This window comes from Cricetulus griseus, unplaced genomic scaffold, assembly GCF_003668045.3.
Source record: "Cricetulus griseus strain 17A/GY unplaced genomic scaffold, alternate assembly CriGri-PICRH-1.0 unplaced_scaffold_3, whole genome shotgun sequence".
NCBI lineage: Eukaryota > Metazoa > Chordata > Mammalia > Rodentia > Cricetidae > Cricetulus > Cricetulus griseus.
Genome location: NW_023277030.1, coordinates 923004 through 931768, shown reverse-complemented (window position 1 = coordinate 931768; position 8765 = coordinate 923004).

Genomic DNA, 8765 nt, shown 5'->3' with positions numbered 1-8765 from the left:
ATCCTCTCCACCATTGCCTGGATTCTCAGTTCGTGTCATTCTTGTAGGTCTCTTGAGATCTCCCTAGTTCCAGTCTCTTCTCAGACATATAGTGGCTCCCTGTAATATGGTATCTATTTGATATAGAGGAAGACTGAACTATGCTTTTCCAAAAATCTATCTGGAAGAATTTTAGAAGTAATGACATAGAGTGTTAGTGGTATAATCCTTTAATTGACATTATCTGTATAAAGATTCAACTACGTTTTAAAGGCTCCCCATCCCAATGAAACCACATGTGGCCTAAGTACCCAGTAGCCAGCTGTTTGCATCTGCTATGATGTCAACTCCTAGAGATTATTAGAATCTGTGCATAATAGACCACACAGCAGACACAGTGATGACCCATCTTTATTCTCATAGAGGACTGTGTGCCCAGTGGTTCCTTGTAAGTTGGGATCTTACAATGAGAAAAAAACTGCTGGAAATACATACTTGAAATTCAATTATACTTTCATTATTCAGTAATACATTGGTTTTCTACAGAATGAGTAGATTCCAAATTGATTAAATGTTTACATTTCTATTTATCCTACTTTGAGAAATAGATTTTGAAATAATATTAATGGTTGCCAAATATATAATTTTATGTATATAAGTTTTCCTTCGCCTTTTCTGAAAATGATGGTAAAAATAAGATCAAGTGAACGTTTTATTTTACTGACATTGTTTATTAAATAGTCACATTCTGGCATGGGAATTTGATATCCTGTGATGTTACATGCTGGAACTGAAAGGACCGAGTCATCCAGCAGAGAAACTGTCTCCATCTCTAGTCAAAATTATGAAGGAATTATGGGAGTTGCTATTGATATTTAAATGTGACTCGTAGTGGGCAGTGGCTTATAAATTGACCTTTTAAACAAGAGAATGAAGGATTTCTGCAGACATTAAACCAGTAACAAATAAGAACATTAGTATTTCCCAAACATAGGAGCTTCTTCTTCTAGCTGTGGGAGATGATTGTTTTTATTATTATGCCAGTGTATGTATTTTTCTATAATTTGAATGATACAAGCCCCGTGCTATTGTCCTAAAACTGTTTTTCCTGACATTGAGAAGGAATACGAATATTTTCAGTGAACTTTTTCATTACCTGTTTGGGGCTCCACATAAAAAGTGTAAGTCTCCCACTAAAATCAAATGCTACTGCAGGTATCCTAAATTCGAAAACTCTCATCAGTTCTCATAATAGCTCCTTTTATGCAATGTGTTCACAGGAAGCTCAGGTGTTTAGAACATTATGTTTCCTTGTCCAACATCAGAGATCCTCTATTTCTTTCTCTCCTATTGGTTAATAGGATTTTGGTCACCAGTTTCTCACAAAATGGATTCACTTTAGGCAGGTAGATACCTGTAATGGGGAGATTGGAATTGGAAGTAAATGTGGAGAGACCTTTAGCTTATCTCTAGTATATGTAATTTTTATTATTAAATACATGAACAAACAAAATTCTATTACTAAATACACAGACACAGGTAGATGGACAGCAAAGAGCTTTTCCTTTAAAGATACAAAATTGTTCCGACTGTAATTTCCTGTTTTGGTAAAAGAGAAGAAATGCTTTTAATATCGGTGAGCTTTATTGATGGCTAGTTTGTTTCTCATGTATGTGTTGAAGAATTGAGACCCTTCAGGTGTTCTAATGGTAGTGAAGACATTCAGAAGAATAAGGTTTCACACTCCCGGAAGATAATTAGGATTCATCATCTCTTACCAACAATTGCAAGACTGTTCTATTGCATGTTTGGTGATTTACTATTGCTAATAGAGTTTTTCATCTGTGTTACTTTCAAGATATTACTTATGGTGAATTCATCAGTCTAGTGTAATATTTTCCCCAAATAATATAACTACTAAGCAGATTAGGGTATTCTTTCAGTTTTTAATATTATTCTTCTGAAACAGAACCAAAAGTAGGAATTTGTGATGAGATGATGGTTGTTTTTCTGTATACTATCCAGAAAAATACCTCCTTTAGAAACACAAAGGTATGTATCTATAAATCTCATAGATTCATATTTTCTTTCACAATATGTCATTGGGATTTATTAGGAGTCTAAAGATGTAACAGAACCTCTTTCAACTATTTTATTCCTTGTACTACTTCACTGCTGATGTTTTTGTTAAAGTATAACTGACATGGAACTAAATTCAGTAGAAGTGTTTGGAAACCAAAATTCAGTTTTTAAAAGATGAAATATTAGTGTATGTATTTTTTTGCTACAAGTCAAGAGAAATGCATTCTTTGAGCCTGCAGAAATGGTTATAAAACATTGGACTCAATACTGTATTGAAGTAGAATGCCTACATCATATAGCAATTCTGTTGAATTATGGAGAAATGACTAGTGTTTGCCACAATGGCTTTGCAACTTTTCATTTGTTACTATAACCCTCAAAGACTAATTTATCTGATTCAGCAACAACATTTACTTTCTGCGTTTTTTAGTTTTCTCTCTCTCTTTCCTTTCTTTCTTCATTTCTTTCTTCCTCCCTGCCTCCCTTCAACACCCCCTCTGTCTTTTTTGGGGGGATGGAAGACAGGGTTTCCCTGTGGCTTTGTAGGTTGTCCTAGAACTAGCTTTTTTTGCTTGAACTAATGGTGTATACCATGTGCAAGATCAGAGTTTAAATGTCATATTATTCTCGGGAACCATCTACTAAATAATGCTCATGGGAGTGTACAAAAGTAGGAAAAAGTAATGAAATTTGGTGTGAGATTGTTCAGTTCCACAGAAAGGTATTTTATATTTTTCTTAACCAAATATTTAGAACTCTTTTATGGGAGAACTATGAAAATAAATGAAAACCTTTCCTAAAAACCTAAGACATCTAGATCTTTTAGCTAAAATATGATGTATCTAATTGATTTGAAATCTTCAAAATTTTCTTAAGATCGTGATTTCCTCTGCAATGATTCCTATTCTACGTCTTATGTTTGTTTCTTTATTATCATACTGCTTTGGTTAGCAGTGACTCATTTCCTATGGGCTCTCTGTAGTAAAGGACAAAATTTGAACCTTAGTAGCAAGTAATATGACATATTTCTGGTAGCTGTGTGACATCCACCCTTGATCAGCAAGAACGATGCAACACCAAGGAACCTTCTTCTCACAGTTTATTCAGGAACCTTGATTTACAGTGAATGGCGGCCCCGGGAAGAGGAAGACGGGGCCTGATATAGTCTATATCTACCAATCACCTAACCCTACATGGTGCGGCAGGATAGGTTGTCTCCAAGCAGATTTAAGAGGATACATGGCCTTTGCCAAATTAGGAGTTGTTTACCACAGAGAGCATTTGCCATCGGGCTGGGGGAAGGCAGAAACCGGCGCCATCTTTTGGGCGTGGTACTTTGCAGCTCCCAACAGTTCCCCCTTTTTGTTTTAAAATTATAGGAGTAGCAGTATCCATCTGTTGTCAGATTTCAGTTATCTCTGTCTTAGGGTCAACCCCAGTGTCCCTATCTTACCCGTCAAAGAGTCACTGTGTTGCCCTCACAGGCTCATGTCTTAGGTCAAAGGGAACAAATGTATGCTTATTCACTCAGCAAGAGGTTAGGTGCCCGTCATTGAGCATGACTGATTCAGATACGCATCCCTCACTCAGCAAGGGCGAGACAGACACCTATTTGTCTGTCAGCATGGATAACCATGCTTGAGGGGATTGTCCTGTTTCCACAAGAGCAAAGGACTGTACCAACATGGCAGCTTGGGAGTTTTGCGACTTCCTGATCCTTGCATAGGCACCACAGGCAAACAAAAATGGCTAAGAGCATCATGGAAAGCATAACCCCTACCCCAGCCCATTCCTTAACTAAACTAAAGGCTTGCTTAAGAGTAGTTAAGAGGGTATTAACAGTGGGCAGGCTCAGGCGTGTAGCATTCACGGCAACAATCTGTTGTGTTACGGTATCTGTCAGGTTCTCGAACTGTTGACTCCAATTTCCCTGAAGGTAGGCACTCAGCTGCCAACTCAGGTTGCTGTTCTCCGTGAAATTGTTGGCTATCCTGGAGGTGATACATAAAGAAGAAGAGGAATGAATGCATCCTACGGAAGTTAAGGTTACTAAATCATCCACCTGTTCCTGCAACAGGTCCACTCTTTGGTTCACAGTTAGAATGCCAGCTTTTATTTGGCCATCAATAGATCTTAAGTTAGTTAATGTTGTGGCTGTTTTTTCCACAATGTCATTGGCTGTCTCATCTGATTGGACCTGAGCAGCCATGGCAAAGGCAGCAGTCGTAGCTGCTGCTGCAGAAAGGTTTATGGCAGTAACCAATGCTGCAGTTATGCCAAAATCCCGTTTGGTTCTGATGATTTCCGTAATGGAAAATGTTCCTGTATCCACTATAAATGGAATAGGAACATACATAGGAATCCTCATCACTACTGCTCTATTAGCAGAACCATTCCAACATTGACTAGCAATGCAGGAGACGTCAGTCGAATTGCACGATATCACTTCTTTAATAGCATCAGTAGCGTTAGAGAGCAAAAAGAAAAAGGGAGCTTTTAAACATACTTGGCTAGCTGGAACAGTGAAATTATCCAAAGTTTTATTTATTGATAGATTCTTAATAGAAGGTCCCTTCTCATCCCTTGTACCAGAAACATTAAGAAGTCTTATATAGAGATTCTGGAGAACCGCAAAAGGTTCAAGAGAAGTAAATGCTGCACGTTCATTGGAGAGTACCCATTGAAACCATGGCCAGGTATTTTTACTGCCTGTTCTTTGGGAACCTCCCTGAGTTAGGGTACACTGGTAACTGCCAAGAGAGGGAGTAAATTCAAAACCAGGAGCTATCTGCTTAAGTTTGTGGTCAGGACTCTGGCAAGGCGTCCAATTAGGAGGATACCCTCGATTGGGTGCACAATAAGGCAAGACTTGTTGAGCAGTGGAGTTCTCTTGACTAAAGCATGAATTTGAGGGTTGGAGCCCCTCCATCAGCATCAGAAGTGTAGTGATATTTACATCCTTGGTCCCATTTGTACCAGTGCCGGAGCCAGAACTAGCGCCTGTACTAGCCTGGGTCAGGGCTTCGGTGAGCATAGTGCTCGAGATCTGGTTATGAGTAAGGGGGTAAAGCCAATTTCCAACAGAACCATTCTTCAACCAAATGCATGGGTTAGAATTATTAATAAGAGAGAAGCATAATGCTCCATGGAGAGAAATATTAGTGGCTGAATACTGGGCAGTGTCAGGGTCTAAATTTACACAATGCAAAACCAAATCACAACTAGTAGAAAAGAAAACAGGCAAAACATTAGATACACTATGAACAGGCAAGGGAATTGGCCACGCTTTCGCTATGGCCAAACAGGATTTGTTCTCTGGCCTGGATCAGCCACGGTGTTGTCAAGGTCAGCAGCAGGATCAATATCGGTGGTTTCATCTTGTTTGTTGCACCACTCTCGTTAGTCTCTCTGGAATCCACACCGGCTCTTGTTGACCCTGGGGAAAAACACAAACAGAACCTCTCGCCCATGCTAACACCGGGTCCAGTCCATGCCATAGACCTGTAAGAATATCTTTCCATCTTATGTAGCCCTTCTGAGCAGGTGCCTGAGTCTGGTGCCTATCAGCAGCAGAAAGGCCTTGAGAATCCAAATTTTAAAAATTCAGAGTAAAGAGAGCCGAGGATTGTTGTTCCTTTGGTGTTCTGCCATGGCCTATTCCCCCATTTTGTTTTAATAAACATTCTTTCAATGTGCGATGAGCTCTTTCAACTATTCCTTGTCCTTGGGGATTATAAGGTAGGCCATGGTTTAATTGGACTTCCATCTGTTTACAGAAGGAGGTAAAAGATTGAGCTGTGTAAGCAGGGCCATTGTCAGTCTTTAATTGCTGAGGTTTTCCTCAGGCACCCCATGCCTCAAGGCAATGTCCAATGACATTTTCCCCACACATAGGGGTGACATGGATGATGCCTGAACAGGTATCCACAGACACGTGGATATATTTAAGAGTTCCAAATCTTGAAAAATGATTTACGTCCATTTGCCAAATTTTCAAGGGCTATAACCTTCCGGGATTGACCCCCAGGCTAGGGGGGGTGCAAAAAGGTTATACACTGTTGACAACTCAATACTGTCTGTCTAGCCTCCGCTCAAGATAGCTGAAACCTTTGCTGCAAAGTTTATGCAGATACATGGAATTGTTTGTGAAATTGCTGTGCCCGCTCCACAGGGGAAGTGAAAAATACATATTTCCCTCTATTACAGTGATATACGATCTCATTGCCTTTTGATAGAGGTCCAGGCAAATTGGTATGAGCCCTAATATGTTGCATAAAAAATTTCTGATTGCGATGCCAGATCAACTTCTGCAACTCCTGTAAGAGTATGCAAACTGTACTATTAGATTTGATAGGTCCCACAACCTCCAGAGCCTTAACTGCGTTCACAACATATACCGAATCAGAAGTTAGATTAAAGGAGAACGGGCAATTTCTAAACACTTCAAGGACAATTTTACATTCAATAATCTGGAGGGAGCCAGGCTGATATTGTAATTGCACTGGATCCTGATGCTCTATCATATAGGCTCCACAGCCCTTCTTGGATACATCAGTGAAAATGTTTGTGGCTCCAGCAATAGGAGCTGCTGCAGTCATTTTAGGAAAAAATGAACAGATGTTTTTTAAAAAATGACATTAGGGGTGTTTTGGATAACGATTATCTATTTCTCCTGAAAACCCACAGCGAAGAATGGCCCGATCATCCACAGTTCCACAAAGAATCTTAACTTGTTGAGCAGTATATGAGATTATGATTTTATTTGGCAGTCTCCCAAAATATTGAATGCATTGCTGTATCCCATTTTGAGCCAAGTCAGCAACCGCTGCAGGATAGTATTCAATAGTTTTTCATGGGGAGCATTTAGAATAAATCCATAGTAACAGATCACCTTGCCACAGCAAAGCTGTAGGCTGGGAGAATGTTGGGAGCACACTCAAAAAATATCCATATTTTCTATTAGCTGTTTAAGTCTGGCATTTTGTAATTCTGTCTCTACTTTCTTTAAAGCTACTCTGGCTTCAGGGGTTAACTGCCTAGGTGAATCTAATGCTGAATCACCATTGAGAATATTATATAATGGTTTTAACTCATAATTAGGTAATTTTAAAGAACACCTTATCCAATTTATATCTCCCAGCAATTTCTGAAAATCATTAAGAGTTTTTAAATTATCTTGTCTAATCTCTATCTTTTGTGGAATAATTGTATAAGGGAGAATCTTAGCCCCTAGATAGTAATAACAGTGTCCTTTTGTACCTATTCTGAGGCTATGACTAAATTATGCATCTCAAGCAATTTTACCAATTTTAAATATGCCTTATTGAGTGTTTTATCATCTTTGGCAGCCAATAAAATATCATCCATATAATGAACACATCTAATCTTTGGAAAGTCCACTCTCAAAGGAGCAATGGCATCTGCAACAAACAACTGACACATAGTAGGGATATTGGCCATCCCCTGTGGCAACACTATCCATTCATACCTTAGATCAGGTTGTTCATGATTACAAGAGGGCAGGGTAAATGCAAAACGCCCTGAATCCTTGGGACACAAAGGTATGGAAAATAAAGTCATTAATATCTATAGAGATGATAGGCCATGATGCAGGTGAAGAAGTTAAAAGTGGAAGACCACGTTGTACAGGGCCCATAATTTGCATCTGCTGATTAATAGCTCTAAGATCATGAAGCAATCTCCATTTACCAGATTTTTTTCTTAATGACAAAAATAGGAGTATTACATGGAGTCACAGAGGATTTTATACGCCCCGGATCCAGCTGCTCCATCACTAGAATCCTAGCAGCCTCCAGTTGTTCAGAGGAAAGTGGCCACTGAGGAACCCATACCGGCTCCTCTGTTTTCCAGGTAATAGGAATACCTCCCTCAGTGGCCCATAGGAAAAACCCCGACCTAGATTCTTTGGTCTCGGTTGTGGAATAATAGGACTAGTTCGACCCTGCAGATGTTTTCTGAGGCCTCGACCTGGGATGTATCCCATTCGTTTCATGATATCTTGAGATGTTTCTGAGTATTCATTTGTGAGTTTAAAACCCATATCCTTTAACAAATTTCTTCCCCATAGTGAAGATGGTAAGTCTAACACATAAGGCTGCATGGTCCCTGAATGCCCTTCCTGATCTTTTCAAAGCAATTGTCTAGCACTCATATCAGGAGCCTTAGCATATCCCAAATCTTGTAAAGTTTGAGAAGAGACCTGTATAGGCCAGCCAGAGGGCCAATCTTTGGTGGCTATGATGCTCTCATCAGCTCCAGAATCTAGTAAGCCTAGCATTTTCTTACCATTCACTTTTAACTCAAGAGTCGGACGTTGATCGAGATCTAAAGCTAGGAAAGTTAAGTTCGATCCAGTGGAACCAAAGCCTCCCTCTCCTCTCTCTCTGGTTTGAGCTGGAAACTTATCATGTAAAATTGGCAAAAACAGTAACTGTTCTATCCTGTCTCCAGGAGAAATGGCTGTAATCCCTCTAGGAGATTCTACCATGATCTTTACTACACCCATGTAATCAGGTTCTATAACTCTTGGATGTACTTGTAGACCTTTCAATGTTGCAGATGATCTTCCTATAAGCAGGCCTACTGTGCCAGGCTCAAGGGGTCTCTTAAAATCAGTATCAGTGAGCTGGACCCCCATTCTGGGAGTTAATACAAGTCTGGTGGTCAAGTGTAAGTCCAGCCCC